Below are 25,503 nucleotides of genomic sequence, written 5' to 3'. Positions count from 1 at the left end.
TGTAGCACAGATTGTTGGATGAAATACAAACTAACCTTGCTTACTTATTTCAAAGCGAGGGCACATATTTCAGCCTTGTGGGAAAAAACGGACAAAGAGTTGAAATTCCACAAGGCAGTGACAAAAAGCTTACAGCACCTGGTATTCCCAGGCGGTCTCCCATCCAAGTACTAACCAGGCCCGACCCTGCTTAGCTTCCGAGATCGGACGAGATCAGGCGTACTCAGGCCGGTGTGGCCGTAAGCGAAAGGCAATCTCAAAAAGTGGATGAAATTGCATATACTGTAGCCATAATTTGTAGCACAGATTGTTGGATGAAATACAAACTAACCTTGCTTACTTATTTCAAAGCGAGGGCACATATTTCAGCCTTGTGGGAAAAAACGGACAAAGAGTTGAAATTCCACAAGGCAGTGACAAAAAGCTTACAGCACCTGGTATTCCCAGGCGGTCTCCCATCCAAGTACTAACCAGGCCCGACCCTGCTTAGCTTCCGAGATCGGACGAGATCAGGCGTACTCAGGCCGGTGTGGCCGTAAGCGAAAGGCAATCTCAAAAAGTGGATGAAATTGCATATACTGTAGCCATAATTTGTAGCACAGATTGTTGGATGAAATACAAACTAACCTTGCTTACTTATTTCAAAGCGAGGGCACATATTTCAGCCTTGTGGGAAAAAACGGACAAAGAGTTGAAATTCCACAAGGCAGTGACAAAAAGCTTACAGCACCTGGTATTCCCAGGCGGTCTCCCATCCAAGTACTAACCAGGCCCGACCCTGCTTAGCTTCCGAGATCGGACGAGATCAGGCGTACTCAGGCCGGTGTGGCCGTAAGCGAAAGGCAATCTCAAAAAGTGGATGAAATTGCATATACTGTAGCCATAATTTGTAGCACAGATTGTTGGATGAAATACAAACTAACCTTGCTTACTTATTTCAAAGCGAGGGCACATATTTCAGCCTTGTGGGAAAAAACGGACAAAGAGTTGAAATTCCACAAGGCAGTGACAAAAAGCTTACAGCACCTGGTATTCCCAGGCGGTCTCCCATCCAAGTACTAACCAGGCCCGACCCTGCTTAGCTTCCGAGATCGGACGAGATCAGGCGTACTCAGGCCGGTGTGGCCGTAAGCGAGAAACTATCTCTTGGTGCACTATGTAAAGTCAAAGTGAGCCTGATTAACAGCTGTTGCATTTTCACCATTTAGATAAGCATCTTTGTGTCACTCAAAAAGTGGAAGAAATTGCATATACTGTAGCCATAATTTGTAGCACAGATTGTTGGATGAAATACAAACTAACCTTGCTTACTTATTTCAAAGCGAGGGCACATATTTCAGCCTTGTGGGAAAAAACGGACAAAGAGTTGAAATTCCACAAGGCAGTGACAAAAAGCTTACAGCACCTGGTATTCCCAGGCGGTCTCCCATCCAAGTACTAACCAGGCCCGACCCTGCTTAGCTTCCGAGATCGGACGAGATCAGGCGTACTCAGGCCGGTGTGGCCGTAAGCGAAAGGCAATCTCAAAAAGTGGATGAAATTGCATATACTGTAGCCATAATTTGTGGTACAGATTGTTGGATGAAATACAAACTAACCTTGCTTACTTATTTCAAAGCGAGGGCACATATTTCAGCCTTGTGGGAAAAAACGGACAAAGAGTTGAAATTCCACAAGGCAGTGACAAAAAGCTTACAGCACCTGGTATTCCCAGGCGGTCTCCCATCCAAGTACTAACCAGGCCCGACCCTGCTTAGCTTCCGAGATCGGACGAGATCAGGCGTACTCAGGCCGGTGTGGCCGTAAGCGAGAAACTATCTCTTGGTGCACTATGTAAAGTCAAAGTGAGCCTGATTAACAGCTGTTGCATTTTCACCATTTAGATAAGCATCTTTGTGTCACTCAAAAAGTGGAAGAAATTGCATATACTGTAGCCATAATTTGTAGCACAGATTGTTGGATGAAATACAAACTAACCTTGCTTACTTATTTCAAAGCGAGGGCACATATTTCAGCCTTGTGGGAAAAAACGGACAAAGAGTTGAAATTCCACAAGGCAGTGACAAAAAGCTTACAGCACCTGGTATTCCCAGGCGGTCTCCCATCCAAGTACTAACCAGGCCCGACCCTGCTTAGCTTCCGAGATCGGACGAGATCAGGCGTACTCAGGCCGGTGTGGCCGTAAGCGAAAGGCAATCTCAAAAAGTGGATGAAATTGCATATACTGTAGCCATAATTTGTGGTACAGATTGTTGGATGAAATACAAACTAACCTTGCTTACTTATTTCAAAGCGAGGGCACATATTTCAGCCTTGTGGGAAAAAACGGACAAAGAGTTGAAATTCCACAAGGCAGTGACAAAAAGCTTACAGCACCTGGTATTCCCAGGCGGTCTCCCATCCAAGTACTAACCAGGCCCGACCCTGCTTAGCTTCCGAGATCGGACGAGATCAGGCGTACTCAGGCCGGTGTGGCCGTAAGCGAAAGGCAATCTCAAAAAGTGGATGAAATTGCATATACTGTAGCCATAATTTGTAGCACAGATTGTTGGATGAAATACAAACTAACCTTGCTTACTTATTTCAAAGCGAGGGCACATATTTCAGCCTTGTGGGAAAAAACGGACAAAGAGTTGAAATTCCACAAGGCAGTGACAAAAAGCTTACAGCACCTGGTATTCCCAGGCGGTCTCCCATCCAAGTACTAACCAGGCCCGACCCTGCTTAGCTTCCGAGATCGGACGAGATCAGGCGTACTCAGGCCGGTGTGGCCGTAAGCGAAAGGCAATCTCAAAAAGTGGATGAAATTGCATATACTGTAGCCATAATTTGTAGCACAGATTGTTGGATGAAATACAAACTAACCTTGCTTACTTATTTCAAAGCGAGGGCACATATTTCAGCCTTGTGGGAAAAAACGGACAAAGAGTTGAAATTCCACAAGGCTTACAGCACCTGGTATTCCCAGGCGGTCTCCCATCCAAGTACTAACCAGGCCCGACCCTGCTTAGCTTCCGAGATCGGACGAGATCAGGCGTACTCAGGCCGGTGTGGCCGTAAGCGAAAGGCAATCTCAAAAAGTGGATGAAATTGCATATACTGTAGCCATAATTTGTGGCACAGATTGTTGGATGAAATACAAACTAACCTTGCTTACTTATTTCAAAGCGAGGGCACATATTTCAGCCTTGTGGGAAAAAACGGACAAAGAGTTGAAATTCCACAAGGCAGTGACAAAAAGCTTACAGCACCTGGTATTCCCAGGCGGTCTCCCATCCAAGTACTAACCAGGCCCGACCCTGCTTAGCTTCCGAGATCGGACGAGATCAGGCGTACTCAGGCCGGTGTGGCCGTAAGCGAAAGGCAATCTCAAAAAGTGGATGAAATTGCATATACTGTAGCCATAATTTGTGGTACAGATTGTTGGATGAAATACAAACTAACCTTGCTTACTTATTTCAAAGCGAGGGCACATATTTCAGCCTTGTGGGAAAAAACGGACAAAGAGTTGAAATTCCACAAGGCAGTGACAAAAAGCTTACAGCACCTGGTATTCCCAGGCGGTCTCCCATCCAAGTACTAACCAGGCCCGACCCTGCTTAGCTTCCGAGATCGGACGAGATCAGGCGTACTCAGGCCGGTGTGGCCGTAAGCGAAAGGCAATCTCAAAAAGTGGATGAAATTGCATATACTGTAGCCATAATTTGTAGCACAGATTGTTGGATGAAATACAAACTAACCTTGCTTACTTATTTCAAAGCGAGGGCACATATTTCAGCCTTGTGGGAAAAAACGGACAAAGAGTTGAAATTCCACAAGGCAGTGACAAAAAGCTTACAGCACCTGGTATTCCCAGGCGGTCTCCCATCCAAGTACTAACCAGGCCCGACCCTGCTTAGCTTCCGAGATCGGACGAGATCAGGCGTACTTTTTTTTTTTTTTTTTTTTTTTTATTATAAAAATTCTTATTTTACATGATATACAAATTTTATCTACACAAACCATTTTAATCAACACAATACTTGACATTGGCAGGCAAACAATTCACCCCCTATCAAATCAAAAATAGAGAAATTCAAATACCAAAACTCAAATTATACTACCATTGCATACAATACTTTGCTAAACCACATTCCACAAGAATAGAGAGTGTTCAAAGCACCTCCTTATCAAGTAGAAACTAAGACATTCTCAAAACAATTCTTTCAAATTTGTACTGAAATCTCCAAAATGTTACACATCAAAACCCATACACCAATCCACCATCCTCCCCCACAGCAATAAATCCACAATCCTTCATAAACACCCTCTCAAAATCCTCCTGCTTAGACCTATACATCAATCCTACATCCTTCCTTACCAAGCCTTCAAACACCTTCCACACTGTCACCCTCTTTTCCTCAAACCTTGCCAAGTTCCTCCTTATATATACTGCATACCTTGCATGTGACAGCAAAAAATTCAATAATACAATATTCCCCCCCTTCACATGCTGACCCACTCCAAACAATACCAAACACCTCCAATCAACCCCACCCATTAACTCTTCTCCCCAGTACCTTTCTAACATGTCCCTCAACCTCACATGGAACCCAGCTACATCAACACATTCAAACATCATGTGCATCAGATTTTCATCTTTATCTGTGCATACATCACACACACGAGACACTGACCTGTCTACCTGATGTAACACCACCTTGGTAAAAACACGGTTGTGCCTCAACATAAAATCAAAATGGGTACATTCAATACTATTGAGCCTCACTACCATGTTTTCCCACAACCTCTCAACTTCCATCCCTGGAAAAACTTGCCTCCACACTTTCTCCGATGCAGGCGCCCTGACCTTCCTGGTAATAAGCGCCCAGTATACGGCCCTCACCTGGGTAGAGGATAAGGCTTGCATTTTCTCCCCACATTTCACCTGCAACACAGGCAAGGTCTCTAAGACTCCATTACTCAAATGATTGTCCAACAGCCTCACCCACTCCCCTGGAACACACTCCTTTATCCTATCATACATTCTCAACACCATCCCTTTCCTGACATCCTCATCTACCCCCCAGACAGTATCTACGATCGCCTGCTCAGGCAGGAACCCTGGCACCACCTCATACCTAAAGTCCCTCAGTCTTATCATACCCGCCTTCATTATTACCTTACTCTCCAGCATCTTTCCCTCTGATTTCAGCATTGGGTTCAGAAAAACTGGTATATTCAAAATCACCCCAATAGAGTCACACTCATAACTTACTTGCGGTAAGAACTCCGCCCAGGCCCTGAACACCTCCTGATAAAACTCAGGCACCTCTGCATACATGCTGGGCTTGAAACACATTAACAACCCATAATCTCCACAACCTCCACTCCTATGCAACCAATGCCTGAAAAACTCCTTCCACCCCTGACCCTCCTCCCCATACAAAAACCGTTGTACTCTCTTCACCCTCATGGCTTTTAACTTCACCTCCAGATCTATTAATCTCAAACCACCCCTATCATAATCTGCTATCATTACATCATGAGCAATCTTCACCCCCTTCCCACCCCACAGGAAATCAGACATTAAATTATTAATTCCCTTCAGAGCCCATACAGGCATGTCCATAACCCCTAAGGTATACACACATTTTGACATTAACAATGCATTCACCACAACCACTTTCCCCCTCAATTTTAATTTCCTTTGTTTCCAGTAATTCAGAGTCGTCTTTATTTTATTAATCACCCCTGTCCAAGTTAAGTCCCTCGCCTCCCGCTCATCTACCCCAATATTCACACCCAAAATTCTCACATGCCCCTTAACAGTCTTAAAAGGAATGTTACATGTAGACATAACAGTATCATCAGCACATAACATTTGAGACTTTTCTACATTCACCTTAGCCCCAGAAGCTCTCCCATACACATCAAAACACTTCATCAGACAATTCACACTCTCTCCATCCCGCAAAGTACAGGTGGTGTCATCAGCATAATGATGCAGTACACTGACGCCTCCCCCCGGGAGGTCCACTCCATGCACTCCTCCATTCCGCTTTACAAACGCCGCTAAAGGCTCTACTGAGACGCTGTATAGTAGTGCAGACAATGGACAACCCTGCCTAACAGACCTGCCCAGGGGAAAAGGATCAGTCAGCACACCATTACATTTCACGACACTGCACGCTGACCCATACAAAAGCTTCACCCATCCTTTAAGACGAGGCCCGAACCCAAATCTTTCCAAGGCCTCTAACAGGAACCGATGCTCCACCCGATCAAAGGCTTTATTCAGATCTAGACAGAGCACCGCCCCACCCACCTCCCCCATCTGCTTCACCACATCCCGGATAGTGCAGAGGGTGTCCACTACATCCCGCCCCGGAACTCCATAGGCCTGAGTAGGTGCTATGATGCTTCCCATCACCTTATTCAACCTATTAGCCATTATCTTCGCAAGCACCTTATTGTCGGAGTTCAAAAGGGTTATTGGTCTGTAGTTCTCTAATTTCAGTCTGCTCCCCTTCCCTTTGTATAACACAGTCAACACACCCATAGCTAAAGATTCAGGGACTACCCTCTTCTCCTCCATACACACATACACACGCAGCATTAGTGGGGCCAGTATGTCACTAAACTCACGGTAAAACTCTGCAGTAAGACCATCTGAACCCGGGCTCTTATTCAAGTTCAGGCCCAATATGGCAGCTTTAACCTCTGCCAATGTAAAATCAGCATCACACATCTCTACATCCTCAGTCGACACCCTAGCCTCTACTGCGTCTAGCACTCTTCTCATACACACTTCATCTACCCCACCCGACGTAAATAAGCCCTTATAAAAAGAATGCACTGTATTCAAAATTCCTTCCAGATCTGTCACCCTCTCCCCCCTCTCATTTATCAGCTCAGTTAGAAAACTCCTTTCCTGCTTCCTCCTTTCTAACCCCAGGAAAAAAGCAGTATTTCTCTCCCCCTCCACCACATACTGTGCTCTACTCCTCACCACTGCCCCCATGCACCTGTGCCTCTCTACGACCCTCAACTCCTCCCTCACCCTCAGGTACTCTGTCACATCATAGCCTGGGCAGTTTTCTACCTTTTCTAACTCCAATAACAGGCGAGATTTAAGAATCCCCTCCTCCCTCCTCCTTGTCACATTTGCCCGTCTTGCACTAGATATTGCCAGCCGCTTGAACTCCCCTTTTAATCCTTCCCACCACACACTCACATCCGACTCAAATAAAGGATCTGACACGGCGTCATTCACACACTCTTTCACTGCTGCCCTAAACACCTCATCCTTCAGCATACTGGCATTAAGACACCACAAACCACCCCCCCTCCCCTCCCCTGATGCACCCAGCCTGAAAAGCAGAGCATCATGGTCACTAAAAAATGTGTGTGAATACTTTACCCCCACAACCAAGTGCGCAACCTCTCTATGAGTGAGACACAAATCTATACGTGACTGCTTGAGCTCACCCCTCACCACTTGTCTTCGAGAGAACACCCGCTTATCTGGATTCCTCTCCCTCCATATATCCACCCAATCCTCATCCCTCATTAGCCTTAATAGCGCTCCCCGAGATGAGTCAGAGCTAAAATGTGCGCTACTTGAGGCATCTAGCCTATCCATCCATACATTAAAATCCCCAACAAGCAAACAGTTTTTCCCACATAATCCTCCCATAGACATAAACATAACCCTCCTCTCAATTTCATTATTAGGAGCATAGACATTGTACAACGAGTACTCCATATCTTGATAAGTGAAACCCACTCCCACCATTCGACCCACAGTGTCAGCACATAACAAATTTAAGTTAGACACAACGTCATGTTTTACCAAAATAGCTACCCCACATGCCCGCACAGTACCATTACTCACGTACATTAGTCCATTCCATCTCTGCCTTACATTATCCATATACGGCTCAGTCCAATGGGTCTCCTGAAGACATAATATATCCGCAGAGAAGGCTTCCAACACCAGCTCTAGCTTTTCTTTGCTACGAAGTCCATTGGTGTTAATAGATACAACTCTCACCATTATGACTATAAAGAGGGGATGAATCCAGTCCATCATGATTGATCTTTTTTCTTCTTTTTCTTCTTGGTTATCATGTTCCTTTTACTATCCCAACGCATTGATTTTATGTACTCCAAATCTTCCTCCGACAGCTCTTCTTCAGACTCTTTACGTTTGCGAGAGTCATCCCTTGCATTATCCACCTCCCTAGAGGAGCCCCCCTCTCCACGAGGATCGCCCTCCAACTCTACATCGTCTAGGCTTGAGCTTATCCCTCCATCCTTGGGTGCCTCCCTTCCTTCAGTACAAGGCTCCGTCTCCACTTCCTCCTCTGGCTGCCTCTGTTCTTCGTCCTCCTTCTCTCCCTGGGGTTGCTCACTCATGCCAATTTCCTCCCCAGCTTCCTCCACCTCGTTCTCCTCCACGACACTATTTGCGCTGAAATCCTGTGATGCCCAGTCCTGAGCACCTTCCCCATGGGGACAGGAGCACTGCGCTACACCCCTCCCGCATCCAACACAACCTCGCTCTCTCCTCCCATTGCACTCTCGTGCGTAATGCCCCTGCTCACCACACTTATGACATGCGAAATCAGGGCACTCTCGTAGCACGTGCCCTGGCTGGATACACAGCCTACAGACCTTGACCTGCCGATCGTGTATTACTCTGAAGTACTCAGCCCCTTCCAACGTTTCAAATTTGGCAGAATATGGCAACGAGCGCACAGTGTCTGTGAACCTAACTTTACAGAAGCGCGTCCCATCAGCAATGTCCGTCCCCGGCCAGTAGCGCCTTTTCACCGGCGATATAGCAGACACACCCCATGCTCTTAGCCGCTCTGTGATGTCCTCGTCTGTAATATATACTGGGAGGTTTAAGAAGGATACAACCATCTCATCCAGCGATAGATCCTTTGCCATGATTCGACAGCTCCGGATTTTAAATCCATCCATCAGTTTTTCTTTCCCTCTCGCACTTGACAGCGTCACTTCAAATCGCTTTTCATCTTTGACCCGACAGCCGCAGACCAGTCCACAAACTTCTTTAATCCCTCTCAATACCTCCATCATTGTAATCTTCTCTTCTCCCATAATTTCCACAGCCACTGTTAAATTCTTTTCATATTTTTGCGCCTGTCTTGCTGCAGCGCCATTATCCATGTTTCCTTTGTTCGTAGTCTTTTTTCCAGCGTTGGTCAAAGCCATTGTATCCATCCGAATAACGACAGGAGGAAAGTCCCCCAAACAGCAATATGCTGCCGGGGAACAACCCCAAACTATAAATCTAACTTAATCAATTTACAAAAAGAAATTGTACTTCAAAAAGCTCAAAACTCCAACACAAACTCTCTAGAGCAAACACTCAGTCTCAGCGCAATCACTCACACCTGCGTCAATCAACAGTTGCGTACTCAGGCCGGTGTGGCCGTAAGCGAGAAACTATCTCTTGGTGCACTATGTAAAGTCAAAGTGAGCCTGATTAACAGCTGTTGCATTTTCACCATTTAGATAAGCATCTTTGTGTCACTCAAAAAGTGGAAGAAATTGCATATACTGTAGCCATAATTTGTAGCACAGATTGTTGGATGAAATACAAACTAACCTTGCTTACTTATTTCAAAGCGAGGGCACATATTTCAGCCTTGTGGGAAAAAACGGACAAAGAGTTGAAATTCCACAAGGCAGTGACAAAAAGCTTACAGCACCTGGTATTCCCAGGCGGTCTCCCATCCAAGTACTAACCAGGCCCGACCCTGCTTAGCTTCCGAGATCGGACGAGATCAGGCGTACTCAGGCCGGTGTGGCCGTAAGCGAAAGGTAATCTCAAAAAGTGGATGAAATTGCATATACTGTAGCCATAATTTGTAGCACAGATTGTTGGATGAAATACAAACTAACCTTGCTTACTTATTTCAAAGCGAGGGCACATATTTCAGCCTTGTGGGAAAAAACGGACAAAGAGTTGAAATTCCACAAGGCAGTGACAAAAAGCTTACAGCACCTGGTATTCCCAGGCGGTCTCCCATCCAAGTACTAACCAGGCCCGACCCTGCTTAGCTTCCGAGATCGGACGAGATCAGGCGTACTCAGGCCGGTGTGGCCGTAAGCGAAAGGCAATCTCAAAAAGTGGATGAAATTGCATATACTGTAGCCATAATTTGTAGCACAGATTGTTGGATGAAATACAAACTAACCTTGCTTACTTATTTCAAAGCGAGGGCACATATTTCAGCCTTGTGGGAAAAAACGGACAAAGAGTTGAAATTCCACAAGGCAGTGACAAAAAGCTTACAGCACCTGGTATTCCCAGGCGGTCTCCCATCCAAGTACTAACCAGGCCCGACCCTGCTTAGCTTCCGAGATCGGACGAGATCAGGCGTACTCAGGCCGGTGTGGCCGTAAGCGAGAAACTATCTCTTGGTGCACTATGTAAAGTCAAAGTGAGCCTGATTAACAGCTGTTGCATTTTCACCATTTAGATAAGCATCTTTGTGTCACTCAAAAAGTGGAAGAAATTGCATATACTGTAGCCATAATTTGTAGCACAGATTGTTGGATGAAATACAAACTAACCTTGCTTACTTATTTCAAAGCGAGGGCACATATTTCAGCCTTGTGGGAAAAAACGGACAAAGAGTTGAAATTCCACAAGGCAGTGACAAAAAGCTTACAGCACCTGGTATTCCCAGGCGGTCTCCCATCCAAGTACTAACCAGGCCCGACCCTGCTTAGCTTCCGAGATCGGACGAGATCAGGCGTACTCAGGCCGGTGTGGCCGTAAGCGAAAGGCAATCTCAAAAAGTGGATGAAATTGCATATACTGTAGCCATAATTTGTGGTACAGATTGTTGGATGAAATACAAACTAACCTTGCTTACTTATTTCAAAGCGAGGGCACATATTTCAGCCTTGTGGGAAAAAACGGACAAAGAGTTGAAATTCCACAAGGCAGTGACAAAAAGCTTACAGCACCTGGTATTCCCAGGCGGTCTCCCATCCAAGTACTAACCAGGCCCGACCCTGCTTAGCTTCCGAGATCGGACGAGATCAGGCGTACTCAGGCCGGTGTGGCCGTAAGCGAAAGGCAATCTCAAAAAGTGGATGAAATTGCATATACTGTAGCCATAATTTGTAGCACAGATTGTTGGATGAAATACAAACTAACCTTGCTTACTTATTTCAAAGCGAGGGCACATATTTCAGCCTTGTGGGAAAAAACGGACAAAGAGTTGAAATTCCACAAGGCAGTGACAAAAAGCTTACAGCACCTGGTATTCCCAGGCGGTCTCCCATCCAAGTACTAACCAGGCCCGACCCTGCTTAGCTTCCGAGATCGGACGAGATCAGGCGTACTCAGGCCGGTGTGGCCGTAAGCGAAAGGCAATCTCAAAAAGTGGATGAAATTGCATATACTGTAGCCATAATTTGTGCGGTCTCCCAAATTGCATATACTGCAAAAAGTGGATGAAATTGCATATACTGTAGCCATAATTTGTAGCACAGATTGTTGGATGAAATACAAACTAACCTTGCTTACTTATTTCAAAGCGAGGGCACATATTTCAGCCTTGTGGGAAAAAACGGACAAAGAGTTGAAATTCCACAAGGCAGTGACAAAAAGCTTACAGCACCTGGTATTCCCAGGCGGTCTCCCATCCAAGTACTAACCAGGCCCGACCCTGCTTAGCTTCCGAGATCGGACGAGATCAGGCGTACTCAGGCCGGTGTGGCCGTAAGCGAGAAACTATCTCTTGGTGCACTATGTAAAGTCAAAGTGAGCCTGATTAACAGCTGTTGCATTTTCACCATTTAGATAAGCATCTTTGTGTCACTCAAAAAGTGGAAGAAATTGCATATACTGTAGCCATAATTTGTAGCACAGATTGTTGGATGAAATACAAACTAACCTTGCTTACTTATTTCAAAGCGAGGGCACATATTTCAGCCTTGTGGGAAAAAACGGACAAAGAGTTGAAATTCCACAAGGCAGTGACAAAAAGCTTACAGCACCTGGTATTCCCAGGCGGTCTCCCATCCAAGTACTAACCAGGCCCGACCCTGCTTAGCTTCCGAGATCGGACGAGATCAGGCGTACTCAGGCCGGTGTGGCCGTAAGCGAAAGGCAATCTCAAAAAGTGGATGAAATTGCATATACTGTAGCCATAATTTGTAGCACAGATTGTTGGATGAAATACAAACTAACCTTGCTTACTTATTTCAAAGCGAGGGCACATATTTCAGCCTTGTGGGAAAAAACGGACAAAGAGTTGAAATTCCACAAGGCAGTGACAAAAAGCTTACAGCACCTGGTATTCCCAGGCGGTCTCCCATCCAAGTACTAACCAGGCCCGACCCTGCTTAGCTTCCGAGATCGGACGAGATCAGGCGTACTCAGGCCGGTGTGGCCGTAAGCGAAAAACTATCTCTCAAAAAGTGGAAGAAATTGCATATACTGTAGCCATAATTTGTAGCACAGATTGTTGGATGAAATACAAACTAACCTTGCTTACTTATTTCAAAGCGAGGGCACATATTTCAGCCTTGTGGGAAAAAACGGACAAAGAGTTGAAATTCCACAAGGCAGTGACAAAAAGCTTACAGCACCTGGTATTCCCAGGCGGTCTCCCATCCAAGTACTAACCAGGCCCGACCCTGCTTAGCTTCCGAGATCGGACGAGATCAGGCGTACTCAGGCCGGTGTGGCCGTAAGCGAAAGGCAATCTCAAAAAGTGGATGAAATTGCATATACTGTAGCCATAATTTGTAGCACAGATTGTTGGATGAAATACAAACTAACCTTGCTTACTTATTTCAAAGCGAGGGCACATATTTCAGCCTTGTGGGAAAAAACGGACAAAGAGTTGAAATTCCACAAGGCAGTGACAAAAAGCTTACAGCACCTGGTATTCCCAGGGGTCTCCCATCCAAGTACTAACCAGGCCCGACCCTGCTTAGCTTCCGAGATCGGACGAGATCAGGCGTACTCAGGCCGGTGTGGCCGTAAGCGAAAGGCAATCTCAAAAAGTGGATGAAATTGCATATACTGTAGCCATAATTTGTAGCACAGATTGTTGGATGAAATACAAACTAACCTTGCTTACTTATTTCAAAGCGAGGGCACATATTTCAGCCTTGTGGGAAAAAACGGACAAAGAGTTGAAATTCCACAAGGCAGTGACAAAAAGCTTACAGCACCTGGTATTCCCAGGCGGTCTCCCATCCAAGTACTAACCAGGCCCGACCCTGCTTAGCTTCCGAGATCGGACGAGATCAGGCGTACTTTTTTTTTTTTTTTTTTTTTTTTTATAAAAAAAGTTTCAATTACAATATTTTATAAAATGTACAATACACAAAAAAACAACTAACATAGGCAGGTGAACAATTCACCCCCTATCAAATCAAAGAACTCAAAAAACTAAAATACAACAAAAACTAATAAAAACATAACATTAAATTCTAATCTCACAAAACAGGCATGTTGAAATCAACTCACCGAACAACTATAAAAACCAAAAGGAAATTAACATACCAATACATTTCAAAAATGATAAGTAATTCTTCCTCCATCCACCCTTGAAATCAACCCACTCCCCTCCACAAAAGCTTCATCAAAACATTCCCTTCCATAACAATGAAACATATCTATATGCTTCTTAAACAATACTACAAAAATATCCCACACCCTTACCCTCTTCCCCTCAAAAAAAGCAAAATTCCTCCTACAAAAAATAGCATACCTCACAAAACTCAAAACAACATTTAACAAAACAACATTAACACCCTCACATTTACCAGCCATGCCAAATAACACCAATTCATTCCACACATATTTTTTCAAGATATCACCCTTCCAGTTTCTATGTATCATTCCCTTTACCTTACAAAATAAATATTTTAACTCCTCACATTCCACAAACAAATGTATTAAATTTTCTGGTAACTCACCACATAGATCACATTCTCTTTTTATTTCCCTATTGATTTGATGTAACACCACCTTTGTATATATACGATTATGCCTTATTTTAAAATCGTTACTTTCACATTCCATACTATTATATTTTACATTTAAAGTTTTCCATATCTTTTTTACATCCAAAGTTGGAAAAATTCCTTTCCAAACTTTCTCCGCAGCTGGCCTTTTCACATTTTTCTCTACCATTATTTTATAGAATTTTTTCACTGGGATACTAGATAACTGAGCCTTCTCCTTACTGTTACCAATAAATAAATTAGGAAAGACAAATAAATCTTCTCTAACAACTTCACTATTTATTAAATCTACCCATGTGCTTGGTATACTTTCTTTTATCTTCTCGTACATATTCTTCACTGTTCCCCTACCCACCTCTACATCCCATTCATGGATAGTGTCAAAAATAGCTTCTTCAGGAAAAAAACCTGGAATTACCTCATATGTGTAGTCTTTTATCTGTCTAAGACCTGCACTCATGAATACTTCACTATATAACACCTTTTCTTTGTACTTAATTTTCTCATTCAGAAAAACAGGGTGATTCATAATTAGGTCAATATGCCCACACTCATAATACACATTAGGCAACAACTCTGCCCATGCATTTAGCACTTCTTTATAAAAATCTGGTACCTTTTCACACATTTTCCTTTTAAGATCCATCAACAAACCATTATCTTCACATCCACCAATCTCATCTAAATAGACTTTGAAAAAATGTTTCCAGCCATAATCTAAACTGTCATATAAATATTTCTTTACTGTTTTTATCCTAATAGCTTTTCTTTTACTGTCAAAATCTACAAGTTTTAAACCTCCATCATCATAGTCCGCTATCAATGTTTTCTGCGCAATTCTAACACCTTTACCATCCCATATAAAGTTAGACACCACATTATTCAATTCATTTATAACCCACTCTGGCATGTCTAGAACTCCCAAAATATACACAAGTTTAGATGATACCAAAGCATTTACAACAATTACTTTACCTTTTAACTTTAATTTTCTATTTTTCCAGAAATTCAAAGTTAGCTTGATTTTATTGAGGATCCCCGTCCAAGTTATATCCCTTGCCTCTTTCTCCTTTACACCAATATTTACTCCCAGCACCTTCATAAAATCCTTAGCTACCTTAAATGGAATCTCACACTTATTTGCATCAATATCCCCAAAAAACATAATTTCTGTCTTCTCTATATTAACTTCAGCCCCTGATGCCTTACAGTAGATATCTATGATTTTCATAATGCTTTCAATGCTACCTACATCCTTCACAGTAAAAGTAGTGTCATCAGCGTACTGATGTATAACACTGACACCACCACCTGGGATTCCAACACCCCTCACCTCTTTGTCTCCAAGTATCAAAACAGCTAAAGGTTCCGTAGAAACACTGTACAATAGAGCTGACAAAGGACAACCCTGCCTTACTGACCTCTCTATAGGGAATGTATCTGTTAACACTCCGTTACATTTAACACAACTTTTTGCTCCACTATACAACAAGTTAATCCAAGATACAAATTTTGGCCCAAAACCAAACCTCTCCAAAGTCTGTAGCAGAAAACTATGTTCCACTTTATCAAAAGCTTTCTTAAAATCTAAACTTAAAACTATACCACCTTCATTTTTCATATGATTAACAACATCTCTAATTGTACAAATTATATCTGCAACATCTCTTCCAGGTATTCCGTAGGCTTGTGTTGATGTAATAATACTCCCAATCACCTTTTTCATCCTATTAGCTAAAACTTTAGTCAGTATTTTATAATCTGAATTTAGAAGACTAATAGGCCTATAATTTTCTAACTTTAACCTACTGCCTCTATTTTTAAATAAGATGGTTAACATACCAATTGACATAGACTCAGGGATTTCCTTATTCTCTTCCATATACTGAAAAACCTTCAATAAAATGGGTGCCAAAATATCCACAAAAACTTTATAGAATTCATTTGTTAAACCATCCAAACCTGGACTTTTATTTCCTTGAGTGTTCTCAATTGCTTCCTTGATTTCTATAATTGAAATATTTTCATCACACATCCTTCTATCTGTCTGAGATACTTTGGCACTGATTTTCTCCAACACTTTTTCAACACACACTTTATCTACATCATTCTTTTTATAAAGATTTCTGTAAAAGGATTCAACTGAATCTACGATGTCCACAAAATCATTTACCTTTACACCTTTTTCATTTTCCAATTCCACAATATAACTCTTAAATTGCTTTCGTTTTTCAAGCCCCAGAAAAAAGGAAGTACATTTCTCTCCCTCCAAGGCATACTGTGCCTTACTCCTAACAATAGCACCTAAACATTTCTTTTTTTCATAAAACCCTAGCTCTGCATGGATTTTCAAATAGTTCACTACATCATAGTCTGGATCAGCATCGGCCTTTTCAAGTTCCTGCAACATCCTATTTCTAAGCATTTTTTCTTTCAACTTATCGACACGGTTACGATTTTTGGAGTACCTAATACTCCTGTTTTTTACCTTAACTTTCACTTCTTCCCACCATAAACACACATTCTCTTTTAACAGTACATTAGACATTTCACCTTCGATACATTCAACAATTTCCTTTATATAACTTTCCTCCTTTAACAGACTGGCATTTAAACACCAGACACCTCCCCCTCTCATCTCCACAGCAAAACCTATCTGAAATGACATTACTGCATGATCACTGTATGCTGTAAAGTTATATGACATCTTCTGAACCTGCTGTATCACATCTTCTTTTACTAAACATAAATCAATTCTGCTTTGTTTTAGTTCATTTAACACCACCTGCCTTCTCGAAAACACTCTTCTATTTAAATTTTCAGCCCTCCATATATCTACAAGATTCTCATTTTTCATTAATTCCCATAAAGCATTTCTAGACGAATCATGTCTGAAGCTATCACATCTCGAGACATCCATTCTAGTGCACTTCACGTTAAAATCTCCTACCAGTATACAATTTTCTGAACACAGTGATCTTAGGTTATTAAACATATCTCTCCTTTCCGATTCAATATTCGAAGCATAAACATTAATTAAACGAAAAATGACATTTTGCACTTCAAACTCAATAACAATAAGTCTGCCCTGATTATCTGCATATACTTGCTTGACATTTTGAACCACATCATTTTTTACCAGAATAGCAACTCCACATGTTTTTTCACTTCCGTGACTACAAAATATTAGCTCAGACCATTTGCTCTTAATCTCTAACATTTTGGAGTCTGTCCAATTAGTCTCTTGAAAACACCACATGTCAGCTTTTACAGACACCAAAACCTGCTCCAATTTGTTCATATTTCTCAGACTGTTCCCATTTAGTGATGCAACTTTAACCATTGTTAATGTATGCAGAAATATAGTCAAAAAAAAACACGTCATTTCAAAATAGACTTTTTCTTTTTACCAGATCCCATCACCTCCCTAGCTTTCGTCAATGATCTCTTATTTCTAGCAAACAACTGAAAATCCTCACTATCTATTTCTTCTTCCGACTCATGACTTGGACTTATGAGAGGAGCAACATTCAAACCTTTTGTAAAATGCTCTTTAACCGTGCCATCAACTCCAGTGGACCCAGCCCTCTCCTTGGTGTTATTTTCACACAGGCTTAAAGCAGGTTCAGGCACCTGAGAAGCACCTTGCACCATCTCTACCTGTGTATCTAATTCACCAATCCTGTGCTGCTGCTCCACCGTGTCAGCAGCAGAGACCAAGACTGCATCTCGAGTACTGCCAGAAGGAATTACATACTCTCCAAGCACATCTATAGCTGTCTCTGCAATCACCTGCGACACACTTTCCATATCACTCTCTTCCCCTCTCTCCATAGCCACACTCTCGTCATCTTCTTCAGTAATGAGGTCCATTGTTTGCAGAAATAAGACATCATTCCCCTTCTTACATTTACATCTGTCCTTAGGTCTGTCACACCTTCTACACATATCACCAATGTTCGAACATTCCCTGGCATAATGCCCTTGTTCACCACATTTATGACATATAAATTCTGGACATTCTTTAAGTATGTGTCCCGGTTGAATACATAGTCTACATACCTTAACTTGGTTATCGTGGATCACTCGGAAATATTCAAATCCCTCTACTGTATTGAACTTTGTTGAGTAAGGCAATGATTGCACACTGTCCGTAAACTTCACTTTACAAAATCTCGTCCCATCCACAATGTCCGTTCCTGGCCACATCCTCCTCTTGATTGGTGTTATCGCATTCACTTTCCATCCTTGTAATTTCTCATGTATTTCATCGTCCGTAATATATGCCGGCAAGTTCAAAAAGGACACCACAAGTTCATCGTTCCCCAGTTCTTTCGCCATGACTTGACAGCTCTTTATTTTTAGCCCGTCTATTAGTCTTTCTTTTCCCTTCTCATGTGACATGGTTATTTCGTACTTATTTCTGTCTTTCGTTCTACATCCCAAAATCGTTCCGCATACTTCTTTGATTCCTCTCAGCAATTCCATCGTTGTTATTTTTTCTTCACCAATAACTTCCACATTCACCGTCAGTTCTTTCTCATATTTTCTTCTCCTCAACTCTTCATTCGACGCTCTTTTTTCTCCGTTGTCCATTCTCGTTGTTGTCGTTATTCTTGATGTCGAAGCCATTGAATCCATCCGGTTATTTTACGTATAATCCCCCAAACAGCTCACGCCGTTGGGGGATAAAAACGCAAATATTTACAATAAACTACACTCCCAACACAAACTTCCTAAACTTAAAGTATATAAACAACCAAAACCGAAAACTATTTTTTTTTCTCTCCAAACAATTCAAACACCTGCTGCTCACTCACTTCCTGAAACTACCAAAAAGGGGCGTACTCAGGCCGGTGTGGCCGTAAGCGAGAAACTATCTCTTGGTGCACTATGTAAAGTCAAAGTGAGCCTGATTAACAGCTGTTGCATTTTCACCATTTAGATAAGCATCTTTGTGTCACTCAAAAAGTGGAAGAAATTGCATATACTGTAGCCATAATTTGTAGCACAGATTGTTGGATGAAATACAAACTAACCTTGCTTACTTATTTCAAAGCGAGGGCACATATTTCAGCCTTGTGGGAAAAAACGGACAAAGAGTTGAAATTCCACAAGGCAGTGACAAAAAGCTTACAGCACCTGGTATTCCCAGGCGGTCTCCCATCCAAGTACTAACCAGGCCCGACCCTGCTTAGCTTCCGAGATCGGACGAGATCAGGCGTACTCAGGCCGGTGTGGCCGTAAGCGAAAGGCAATCTCAAAAAGTGGATGAAATTGCATATACTGTAGCCATAATTTGTAGCACAGATTGTTGGATGAAATACAAACTAACCTTGCTTACTTATTTCAAAGCGAGGGCACATATTTCAGCCTTGTGGGAAAAAACGGACAAAGAGTTGAAATTCCACAAGGCAGTGACAAAAAGCTTACAGCACCTGGTATTCCCAGGCGGTCTCCCATCCAAGTACTAACCAGGCCCGACCCTGCTTAGCTTCCGAGATCGGACGAGATCAGGCGTACTCAGGCCGGTGTGGCCGTAAGCGAGAAACTATCTCTTGGTGCACTATGTAAAGTCAAAGTGAGCCTGATTAACAGCTGTTGCATTTTCACCATTTAGATAAGCATCTTTGTGTCACTCAAAAAGTGGAAGAAATTGCATATACTGTAGCCATAATTTGTAGCACAGATTGTTGGATGAAATACAAACTAACCTTGCTTACTTATTTCAAAGCGAGGGCACATATTTCAGCCTTGTGGGAAAAAACGGACAAAGAGTTGAAATTCCACAAGGCAGTGACAAAAAGCTTACAGCACCTGGTATTCCCAGGCGGTCTCCCATCCAAGTACTAACCAGGCCCGACCCTGCTTAGCTTCCGAGATCGGACGAGATCAGGCGTACTCAGGCCGGTGTGGCCGTAAGCGAAAGGCAATCTCAAAAAGTGGATGAAATTGCATATACTGTAGCCATAATTTGTAGCACAGATTGTTGGATGAAATACAAACTAACCTTGCTTACTTATTTCAAAGCGAGGGCACATATTTCAGCCTTGTGGGAAAAAACGGACAAAGAGTTGAAATTCCACAAGGCAGTGACAAAAAGCTTACAGCACCTGGTATTCCCAGGCGGTCTCCCATCCAAGTACTAACCAGGCCCGACCCTGCTTAGCTTCCGAGATCGGACGAGATCAGGCGTACTCAGGCCGGTGTGGCCGTAAGCGAAAGGCAATCTCAAAAAGTGGATGAAATTGCATATACTGTAGCCATAATTTGTAGCACAGATTGTTGGATGAAATACAAACTAACCTTGCTTACTTATTTCAAAGCGAGGGCACATATTTCAGCCTTGTGGGAAAAAACGGACAAAGAGTTGAAATTCCACAAGGCAGTGACAAAAAGCTTACAGCACCTGGTATTCCCAGGCGGTCTCCCATCCAAGTACTAACCAGGCCCGACCCTGCTTAGCTTCCGAGATCGGACGAGATCAGGCGTACTCAGGCCGGTGTGGCCGTAAGCGAGAAACTATCTCTTGGTGCACTATGTAAAGTCAAAGTGAGCCTGATTAACAGCTGTTGCATTTTCACCATTTAGATAAGCATCTTTGTGTCACTCAAAAAGTGGAAGAAATTGCATATACTGTAGCCATAATTTGTAGCACAGATTGTTGGATGAAATACAAACTAACCTTGCTTACTTATTTCAAAGCGAGGGCACATATTTCAGCCTTGTGGGAAAAAACGGACAAAGAGTTGAAATTCCACAAGGCAGTGACAAAAAGCTTACAGCACCTGGTATTCCCAGGCGGTCTCCCATCCAAGTACTAACCAGGCCCGACCCTGCTTAGCTTCCGAGATCGGACGAGATCAGGCGTACTCAGGCCGGTGTGGCCGTAAGCGAAAGGCAATCTCAAAAAGTGGATGAAATTGCATATACTGTAGCCATAATTTGTGCACAGATTGTTGGATGAAATACAAACTAACCTTGCTTACTTATTTCAAAGCGAGGGCACATATTTCAGCCTTGTGGGAAAAAACGGACAAAGAGTTGAAATTCCACAAGGCAGTGACAAAAAGCTTACAGCACCTGGTATTCCCAGGCGGTCTCCCATCCAAGTACTAACCAGGCCCGACCCTGCTTAGCTTCCGAGATCGGACGAGATCAGGCGTACTCAGGCCGGTGTGGCCGTAAGCGAAAGGCAATCTCAAAAAGTGGATGAAATTGCATATACTGTAGCCATAATTTGTAGCACAGATTGTTGGATGAAATACAAACTAACCTTGCTTACTTATTTCAAAGCGAGGGCACATATTTCAGCCTTGTGGGAAAAAACGGACAAAGAGTTGAAATTCCACAAGGCAGTGACAAAAAGCTTACAGCACCTGGTATTCCCAGGCGGTCTCCCATCCAAGTACTAACCAGGCCCGACCCTGCTTAGCTTCCGAGATCGGACGAGATCAGGCGTACTCAGGCCGGTGTGGCCGTAAGCGAGAAACTATCTCTTGGTGCACTATGTAAAGTCAAAGTGAGCCTGATTAACAGCTGTTGCATTTTCACCATTTAGATAAGCATCTTTGTGTCACTCAAAAAGTGGAAGAAATTGCATATACTGTAGCCATAATTTGTAGCACAGATTGTTGGATGAAATACAAACTAACCTTGCTTACTTATTTCAAAGCGAGGGCACATATTTCAGCCTTGTGGGAAAAAACGGACAAAGAGTTGAAATTCCACAAGGCAGTGACAAAAAGCTTACAGCACCTGGTATTCCCAGGCGGTCTCCCATCCAAGTACTAACCAGGCCCGACCCTGCTTAGCTTCCGAGATCGGACGAGATCAGGCGTACTCAGGCCGGTGTGGCCGTAAGCGAAAGGCAATCTCAAAAAGTGGATGAAATTGCATATACTGTAGCCATAATTTGTAGCACAGATTGTTGGATGAAATACAAACTAACCTTGCTTACTTATTTCAAAGCGAGGGCACATATTTCAGCCTTGTGGGAAAAAACGGACAAAGAGTTGAAATTCCACAAGGCAGTGACAAAAAGCTTACAGCACCTGGTATTCCCAGGCGGTCTCCCATCCAAGTACTAACCAGGCCCGACCCTGCTTAGCTTCCGAGATCGGACGAGATCAGGCGTACTCAGGCCGGTGTGGCCGTAAGCGAAAGGCAATCTCAAAAAGTGGATGAAATTGCATATACTGTAGCCATAATTTGTAGCACAGATTGTTGGATGAAATACAAACTAACCTTGCTTACTTATTTCAAAGCGAGGGCACATATTTCAGCCTTGTGGGAAAAAACGGACAAAGAGTTGAAATTCCACAAGGCAGTGACAAAAAGCTTACAGCACCTGGTATTCCCAGGCGGTCTCCCATCCAAGTACTAACCAGGCCCGACCCTGCTTAGCTTCCGAGATCGGACGAGATCAGGCGTACTCAGGCCGGTGTGGCCGTAAGCGAAAGGCAATCTCAAAAAGTGGATGAAATTGCATATACTGTAGCCATAATTTGTAGCACAGATTGTTGGATGAAATACAAACTAACCTTGCTTACTTATTTCAAAGCGAGGGCACATATTTCAGCCTTGTGGGAAAAAACGGACAAAGAGTTGAAATTCCACAAGGCAGTGACAAAAAGCTTACAGCACCTGGTATTCCCAGGCGGTCTCCCATCCAAGTACTAACCAGGCCCGACCCTGCTTAGCTTCCGAGATCGGACGAGATCAGGCGTACTCAGGCCGGTGTGGCCGTAAGCGAAAGGCAATCTCAAAAAGTGGATGAAATTGCATATACTGTAGCCATAATTTGTAGCACAGATTGTTGGATGAAATACAAACTAACCTTGCTTACTTATTTCAAAGCGAGGGCACATATTTCAGCCTTGTGGGAAAAAACGGACAAAGAGTTGAAATTCCACAAGGCAGTGACAAAAAGCTTACAGCACCTGGTATTCCCAGGCGGTCTCCCATCCAAGTACTAACCAGGCCCGACCCTGCTTAGCTTCCGAGATCGGACGAGATCAGGCGTACTCAGGCCGGTGTGGCCGTAAGCGAGAAACTATCTCTTGGTGCACTATGTAAAGTCAAAGTGAGCCTGATTAACAGCTGTTGCATTTTCACCATTTAGATAAGCATCTTTGTGTCACTCAAAAAGTGGAAGAAATTGCATATACTGTAGCCATAATTTGTAGCACAGATTGTTGGATGAAATACAAACTAACCTTGCTTACTTATTTCAAAGCGAGGGCACATATTTCAGCCTTGTGGGAAAAAACGGACAAAGAGTTGAAATTCCACAAGGCAGTGACAAAAAGCTTACAGCACCTGGTATTCCCAGGCGGTCTCCCATCCAAGTACTAACCAGGCCCGACCCTGCTTAGCTTCCGAGATCGGACGAGATCAGGCGTACTCAGGCCGGTGTGGCCGTAAGCGAAAGGCAATCTCAAAAAGTGGATGAAATTGCATATACTGTAGCCATAATTTGTAGCACAGATTGTTGGATGAAATACAAACTAACCTTGCTTACTTATTTCAAAGCGAGGGCACATATTTCAGCCTTGTGGGAAAAAACGGACAAAGAGTTGAAATTCCACAAGGCAGTGACAAAAAGCTTACAGCACCTGGTATTCCCAGGCGGTCTCCCATCCAAGTACTAACCAGGCCCGACCCTGCTTAGCTTCCGAGATCGGACGAGATCAGGCGTACTCAGGCCGGTGTGGCCGTAAGCGAAAGGCAATCTCAAAAAGTGGATGAAATTGCATATACTGTAGCCATAATTTGTGGTACAGATTGTTGGATGAAATACAAACTAACCTTGCTTACTTATTTCAAAGCGAGGGCACATATTTCAGCCTTGTGGGAAAAAACGGACAAAGAGTTGAAATTCCACAAGGCAGTGACAAAAAGCTTACAGCACCTGGTATTCCCAGGCGGTCTCCCATCCAAGTACTAACCAGGCCCGACCCTGCTTAGCTTCCGAGATCGGACGAGATCAGGCGTACTCAGGCCGGTGTGGCCGTAAGCGAAAGGCAATCTCAAAAAGTGGATGAAATTGCATATACTGTAGCCATAATTTGTGGTACAGATTGTTGGATGAAATACAAACTAACCTTGCTTACTTATTTCAAAGCGAGGGCACATATTTCAGCCTTGTGGGAAAAAACGGACAAAGAGTTGAAATTCCACAAGGCAGTGACAAAAAGCTTACAGCACCTGGTATTCCCAGGCGGTCTCCCATCCAAGTACTAACCAGGCCCGACCCTGCTTAGCTTCCGAGATCGGACGAGATCAGGCGTACTCAGGCCGGTGTGGCCGTAAGCGAGAAACTATCTCTTGGTGCACTATGTAAAGTCAAAGTGAGCCTGATTAACAGCTGTTGCATTTTCACCATTTAGATAAGCATCTTTGTGTCACTCAAAAAGTGGAAGAAATTGCATATACTGTAGCCATAATTTGTAGCACAGATTGTTGGATGAAATACAAACTAACCTTGCTTACTTATTTCAAAGCGAGGGCACATATTTCAGCCTTGTGGGAAAAAACGGACAAAGAGTTGAAATTCCACAAGGCAGTGACAAAAAGCTTACAGCACCTGGTATTCCCAGGCGGTCTCCCATCCAAGTACTAACCAGGCCCGACCCTGCTTAGCTTCCGAGATCGGACGAGATCAGGCGTACTCAGGCCGGTGTGGCCGTAAGCGAAAGGCAATCTCAAAAAGTGGATGAAATTGCATATACTGTAGCCATAATTTGTGGTACAGATTGTTGGATGAAATACAAACTAACCTTGCTTACTTATTTCAAAGCGAGGGCACATATTTCAGCCTTGTGGGAAAAAACGGACAAAGAGTTGAAATTCCACAAGGCAGTGACAAAAAGCTTACAGCACCTGGTATTCCCAGGCGGTCTCCCATCCAAGTACTAACCAGGCCCGACCCTGCTTAGCTTCCGAGATCGGACGAGATCAGGCGTACTCAGGCCGGTGTGGCCGTAAGCGAGAAACTATCTCTTGGTGCACTATGTAAAGTCAAAGTGAGCCTGATTAACAGCTGTTGCATTTTCACCATTTAGATAAGCATCTTTGTGTCACTCAAAAAGTGGAAGAAATTGCATATACTGTAGCCATAATTTGTAGCACAGATTGTTGGATGAAATACAAACTAACCTTGCTTACTTATTTCAAAGCGAGGGCACATATTTCAGCCTTGTGGGAAAAAACGGACAAAGAGTTGAAATTCCACAAGGCAGTGACAAAAAGCTTACAGCACCTGGTATTCCCAGGCGGTCTCCCATCCAAGTACTAACCAGGCCCGACCCTGCTTAGCTTCCGAGATCGGACGAGATCAGGCGTACTCAGGCCGGTGTGGCCGTAAGCGAAAGGCAATCTCAAAAAGTGGATGAAATTGCATATACTGTAGCCATAATTTGTGGTACAGATTGTTGGATGAAATACAAACTAACCTTGCTTACTTATTTCAAAGCGAGGGCACATATTTCA

At 43.4% G+C, this 25,503-nt stretch overlaps 43 non-coding genes across 43 annotated transcripts; all 43 read right to left on the bottom strand.

Annotated features, from left to right (window-relative positions):
- Nucleotides 1-126: 126 nt before the first annotated feature.
- LOC139398071 (5S ribosomal RNA) lies at nt 127-245 on the bottom strand. The gene has a single exon (XR_011631331.1). It is a non-coding gene; the product is annotated as a 5S ribosomal RNA (ribosomal RNA).
- Nucleotides 246-422: 177 nt separating this feature from the next.
- Nucleotides 423-541, bottom strand: LOC139398070 (5S ribosomal RNA). The gene has a single exon (XR_011631330.1). It is a non-coding gene; the product is annotated as a 5S ribosomal RNA (ribosomal RNA).
- A 177-nt stretch (nt 542-718) lies between these two features.
- On the bottom strand, nt 719-837 carry LOC139398069 (5S ribosomal RNA). The gene has a single exon (XR_011631329.1). It is a non-coding gene; the product is annotated as a 5S ribosomal RNA (ribosomal RNA).
- Nucleotides 838-1,014: 177 nt separating this feature from the next.
- LOC139398068 (5S ribosomal RNA) lies at nt 1,015-1,133 on the bottom strand. The gene has a single exon (XR_011631328.1). It is a non-coding gene; the product is annotated as a 5S ribosomal RNA (ribosomal RNA).
- A 260-nt stretch (nt 1,134-1,393) lies between these two features.
- On the bottom strand, nt 1,394-1,512 carry LOC139398066 (5S ribosomal RNA). Its single transcript, XR_011631326.1, has one exon. It is a non-coding gene; the product is annotated as a 5S ribosomal RNA (ribosomal RNA).
- Nucleotides 1,513-1,689: 177 nt separating this feature from the next.
- On the bottom strand, nt 1,690-1,808 carry LOC139398065 (5S ribosomal RNA). Its single transcript, XR_011631325.1, has one exon. It is a non-coding gene; the product is annotated as a 5S ribosomal RNA (ribosomal RNA).
- Nucleotides 1,809-2,068: 260 nt separating this feature from the next.
- On the bottom strand, nt 2,069-2,187 carry LOC139398064 (5S ribosomal RNA). Its single transcript, XR_011631324.1, has one exon. It is a non-coding gene; the product is annotated as a 5S ribosomal RNA (ribosomal RNA).
- Nucleotides 2,188-2,364: 177 nt separating this feature from the next.
- On the bottom strand, nt 2,365-2,483 carry LOC139398063 (5S ribosomal RNA). Its single transcript, XR_011631323.1, has one exon. It is a non-coding gene; the product is annotated as a 5S ribosomal RNA (ribosomal RNA).
- A 177-nt stretch (nt 2,484-2,660) lies between these two features.
- On the bottom strand, nt 2,661-2,779 carry LOC139398062 (5S ribosomal RNA). The gene has a single exon (XR_011631322.1). It is a non-coding gene; the product is annotated as a 5S ribosomal RNA (ribosomal RNA).
- Nucleotides 2,780-2,943: 164 nt separating this feature from the next.
- Nucleotides 2,944-3,062, bottom strand: LOC139398147 (5S ribosomal RNA). The gene has a single exon (XR_011631399.1). It is a non-coding gene; the product is annotated as a 5S ribosomal RNA (ribosomal RNA).
- A 177-nt stretch (nt 3,063-3,239) lies between these two features.
- Nucleotides 3,240-3,358, bottom strand: LOC139398061 (5S ribosomal RNA). Its single transcript, XR_011631321.1, has one exon. It is a non-coding gene; the product is annotated as a 5S ribosomal RNA (ribosomal RNA).
- A 177-nt stretch (nt 3,359-3,535) lies between these two features.
- Nucleotides 3,536-3,654, bottom strand: LOC139398059 (5S ribosomal RNA). The gene has a single exon (XR_011631320.1). It is a non-coding gene; the product is annotated as a 5S ribosomal RNA (ribosomal RNA).
- Nucleotides 3,655-9,710: 6,056 nt separating this feature from the next.
- On the bottom strand, nt 9,711-9,829 carry LOC139398058 (5S ribosomal RNA). The gene has a single exon (XR_011631319.1). It is a non-coding gene; the product is annotated as a 5S ribosomal RNA (ribosomal RNA).
- Nucleotides 9,830-10,006: 177 nt separating this feature from the next.
- Nucleotides 10,007-10,125, bottom strand: LOC139398057 (5S ribosomal RNA). Its single transcript, XR_011631318.1, has one exon. It is a non-coding gene; the product is annotated as a 5S ribosomal RNA (ribosomal RNA).
- Nucleotides 10,126-10,302: 177 nt separating this feature from the next.
- Nucleotides 10,303-10,421, bottom strand: LOC139398056 (5S ribosomal RNA). Its single transcript, XR_011631317.1, has one exon. It is a non-coding gene; the product is annotated as a 5S ribosomal RNA (ribosomal RNA).
- A 260-nt stretch (nt 10,422-10,681) lies between these two features.
- LOC139398054 (5S ribosomal RNA) lies at nt 10,682-10,800 on the bottom strand. Its single transcript, XR_011631315.1, has one exon. It is a non-coding gene; the product is annotated as a 5S ribosomal RNA (ribosomal RNA).
- Nucleotides 10,801-10,977: 177 nt separating this feature from the next.
- Nucleotides 10,978-11,096, bottom strand: LOC139398053 (5S ribosomal RNA). The gene has a single exon (XR_011631314.1). It is a non-coding gene; the product is annotated as a 5S ribosomal RNA (ribosomal RNA).
- Nucleotides 11,097-11,273: 177 nt separating this feature from the next.
- LOC139398052 (5S ribosomal RNA) lies at nt 11,274-11,392 on the bottom strand. Its single transcript, XR_011631313.1, has one exon. It is a non-coding gene; the product is annotated as a 5S ribosomal RNA (ribosomal RNA).
- A 244-nt stretch (nt 11,393-11,636) lies between these two features.
- Nucleotides 11,637-11,755, bottom strand: LOC139398051 (5S ribosomal RNA). Its single transcript, XR_011631312.1, has one exon. It is a non-coding gene; the product is annotated as a 5S ribosomal RNA (ribosomal RNA).
- Nucleotides 11,756-12,015: 260 nt separating this feature from the next.
- On the bottom strand, nt 12,016-12,134 carry LOC139398050 (5S ribosomal RNA). The gene has a single exon (XR_011631311.1). It is a non-coding gene; the product is annotated as a 5S ribosomal RNA (ribosomal RNA).
- A 177-nt stretch (nt 12,135-12,311) lies between these two features.
- On the bottom strand, nt 12,312-12,430 carry LOC139398187 (5S ribosomal RNA). The gene has a single exon (XR_011631437.1). It is a non-coding gene; the product is annotated as a 5S ribosomal RNA (ribosomal RNA).
- Nucleotides 12,431-12,609: 179 nt separating this feature from the next.
- LOC139398185 (5S ribosomal RNA) lies at nt 12,610-12,728 on the bottom strand. Its single transcript, XR_011631436.1, has one exon. It is a non-coding gene; the product is annotated as a 5S ribosomal RNA (ribosomal RNA).
- Nucleotides 12,729-12,905: 177 nt separating this feature from the next.
- On the bottom strand, nt 12,906-13,023 carry LOC139398134 (5S ribosomal RNA). Its single transcript, XR_011631391.1, has one exon. It is a non-coding gene; the product is annotated as a 5S ribosomal RNA (ribosomal RNA).
- A 6,117-nt stretch (nt 13,024-19,140) lies between these two features.
- LOC139398184 (5S ribosomal RNA) lies at nt 19,141-19,259 on the bottom strand. Its single transcript, XR_011631435.1, has one exon. It is a non-coding gene; the product is annotated as a 5S ribosomal RNA (ribosomal RNA).
- Nucleotides 19,260-19,436: 177 nt separating this feature from the next.
- Nucleotides 19,437-19,555, bottom strand: LOC139398183 (5S ribosomal RNA). Its single transcript, XR_011631434.1, has one exon. It is a non-coding gene; the product is annotated as a 5S ribosomal RNA (ribosomal RNA).
- Nucleotides 19,556-19,815: 260 nt separating this feature from the next.
- LOC139398182 (5S ribosomal RNA) lies at nt 19,816-19,934 on the bottom strand. The gene has a single exon (XR_011631433.1). It is a non-coding gene; the product is annotated as a 5S ribosomal RNA (ribosomal RNA).
- Nucleotides 19,935-20,111: 177 nt separating this feature from the next.
- LOC139398180 (5S ribosomal RNA) lies at nt 20,112-20,230 on the bottom strand. The gene has a single exon (XR_011631431.1). It is a non-coding gene; the product is annotated as a 5S ribosomal RNA (ribosomal RNA).
- A 177-nt stretch (nt 20,231-20,407) lies between these two features.
- Nucleotides 20,408-20,526, bottom strand: LOC139398179 (5S ribosomal RNA). The gene has a single exon (XR_011631430.1). It is a non-coding gene; the product is annotated as a 5S ribosomal RNA (ribosomal RNA).
- Nucleotides 20,527-20,786: 260 nt separating this feature from the next.
- On the bottom strand, nt 20,787-20,905 carry LOC139398178 (5S ribosomal RNA). The gene has a single exon (XR_011631429.1). It is a non-coding gene; the product is annotated as a 5S ribosomal RNA (ribosomal RNA).
- Nucleotides 20,906-21,081: 176 nt separating this feature from the next.
- Nucleotides 21,082-21,200, bottom strand: LOC139398177 (5S ribosomal RNA). Its single transcript, XR_011631428.1, has one exon. It is a non-coding gene; the product is annotated as a 5S ribosomal RNA (ribosomal RNA).
- A 177-nt stretch (nt 21,201-21,377) lies between these two features.
- On the bottom strand, nt 21,378-21,496 carry LOC139398176 (5S ribosomal RNA). The gene has a single exon (XR_011631427.1). It is a non-coding gene; the product is annotated as a 5S ribosomal RNA (ribosomal RNA).
- A 260-nt stretch (nt 21,497-21,756) lies between these two features.
- LOC139398175 (5S ribosomal RNA) lies at nt 21,757-21,875 on the bottom strand. Its single transcript, XR_011631426.1, has one exon. It is a non-coding gene; the product is annotated as a 5S ribosomal RNA (ribosomal RNA).
- A 177-nt stretch (nt 21,876-22,052) lies between these two features.
- Nucleotides 22,053-22,171, bottom strand: LOC139398174 (5S ribosomal RNA). Its single transcript, XR_011631425.1, has one exon. It is a non-coding gene; the product is annotated as a 5S ribosomal RNA (ribosomal RNA).
- A 177-nt stretch (nt 22,172-22,348) lies between these two features.
- Nucleotides 22,349-22,467, bottom strand: LOC139398173 (5S ribosomal RNA). The gene has a single exon (XR_011631424.1). It is a non-coding gene; the product is annotated as a 5S ribosomal RNA (ribosomal RNA).
- Nucleotides 22,468-22,644: 177 nt separating this feature from the next.
- LOC139398172 (5S ribosomal RNA) lies at nt 22,645-22,763 on the bottom strand. Its single transcript, XR_011631423.1, has one exon. It is a non-coding gene; the product is annotated as a 5S ribosomal RNA (ribosomal RNA).
- A 177-nt stretch (nt 22,764-22,940) lies between these two features.
- LOC139398171 (5S ribosomal RNA) lies at nt 22,941-23,059 on the bottom strand. The gene has a single exon (XR_011631422.1). It is a non-coding gene; the product is annotated as a 5S ribosomal RNA (ribosomal RNA).
- A 260-nt stretch (nt 23,060-23,319) lies between these two features.
- LOC139398168 (5S ribosomal RNA) lies at nt 23,320-23,438 on the bottom strand. The gene has a single exon (XR_011631420.1). It is a non-coding gene; the product is annotated as a 5S ribosomal RNA (ribosomal RNA).
- Nucleotides 23,439-23,615: 177 nt separating this feature from the next.
- On the bottom strand, nt 23,616-23,734 carry LOC139398167 (5S ribosomal RNA). Its single transcript, XR_011631419.1, has one exon. It is a non-coding gene; the product is annotated as a 5S ribosomal RNA (ribosomal RNA).
- Nucleotides 23,735-23,911: 177 nt separating this feature from the next.
- LOC139398166 (5S ribosomal RNA) lies at nt 23,912-24,030 on the bottom strand. Its single transcript, XR_011631418.1, has one exon. It is a non-coding gene; the product is annotated as a 5S ribosomal RNA (ribosomal RNA).
- Nucleotides 24,031-24,207: 177 nt separating this feature from the next.
- LOC139398165 (5S ribosomal RNA) lies at nt 24,208-24,326 on the bottom strand. Its single transcript, XR_011631417.1, has one exon. It is a non-coding gene; the product is annotated as a 5S ribosomal RNA (ribosomal RNA).
- Nucleotides 24,327-24,586: 260 nt separating this feature from the next.
- Nucleotides 24,587-24,705, bottom strand: LOC139398164 (5S ribosomal RNA). Its single transcript, XR_011631416.1, has one exon. It is a non-coding gene; the product is annotated as a 5S ribosomal RNA (ribosomal RNA).
- A 177-nt stretch (nt 24,706-24,882) lies between these two features.
- LOC139398163 (5S ribosomal RNA) lies at nt 24,883-25,001 on the bottom strand. The gene has a single exon (XR_011631415.1). It is a non-coding gene; the product is annotated as a 5S ribosomal RNA (ribosomal RNA).
- Nucleotides 25,002-25,261: 260 nt separating this feature from the next.
- Nucleotides 25,262-25,380, bottom strand: LOC139398162 (5S ribosomal RNA). The gene has a single exon (XR_011631414.1). It is a non-coding gene; the product is annotated as a 5S ribosomal RNA (ribosomal RNA).
- Between the last annotated feature and the right edge of the window lie 123 nt (nt 25,381-25,503).

The sequence above is a fragment of the Oncorhynchus clarkii genome, unplaced genomic scaffold, assembly GCF_045791955.1.
Source record: "Oncorhynchus clarkii lewisi isolate Uvic-CL-2024 unplaced genomic scaffold, UVic_Ocla_1.0 unplaced_contig_1123_pilon_pilon, whole genome shotgun sequence".
In the NCBI taxonomy this organism is placed as follows: domain Eukaryota; kingdom Metazoa; phylum Chordata; class Actinopteri; order Salmoniformes; family Salmonidae; genus Oncorhynchus; species Oncorhynchus clarkii.
The sequence above is the reverse complement of the archived record's forward strand: the minus strand, read 5'-3'. Positions and strand labels throughout refer to the sequence as shown.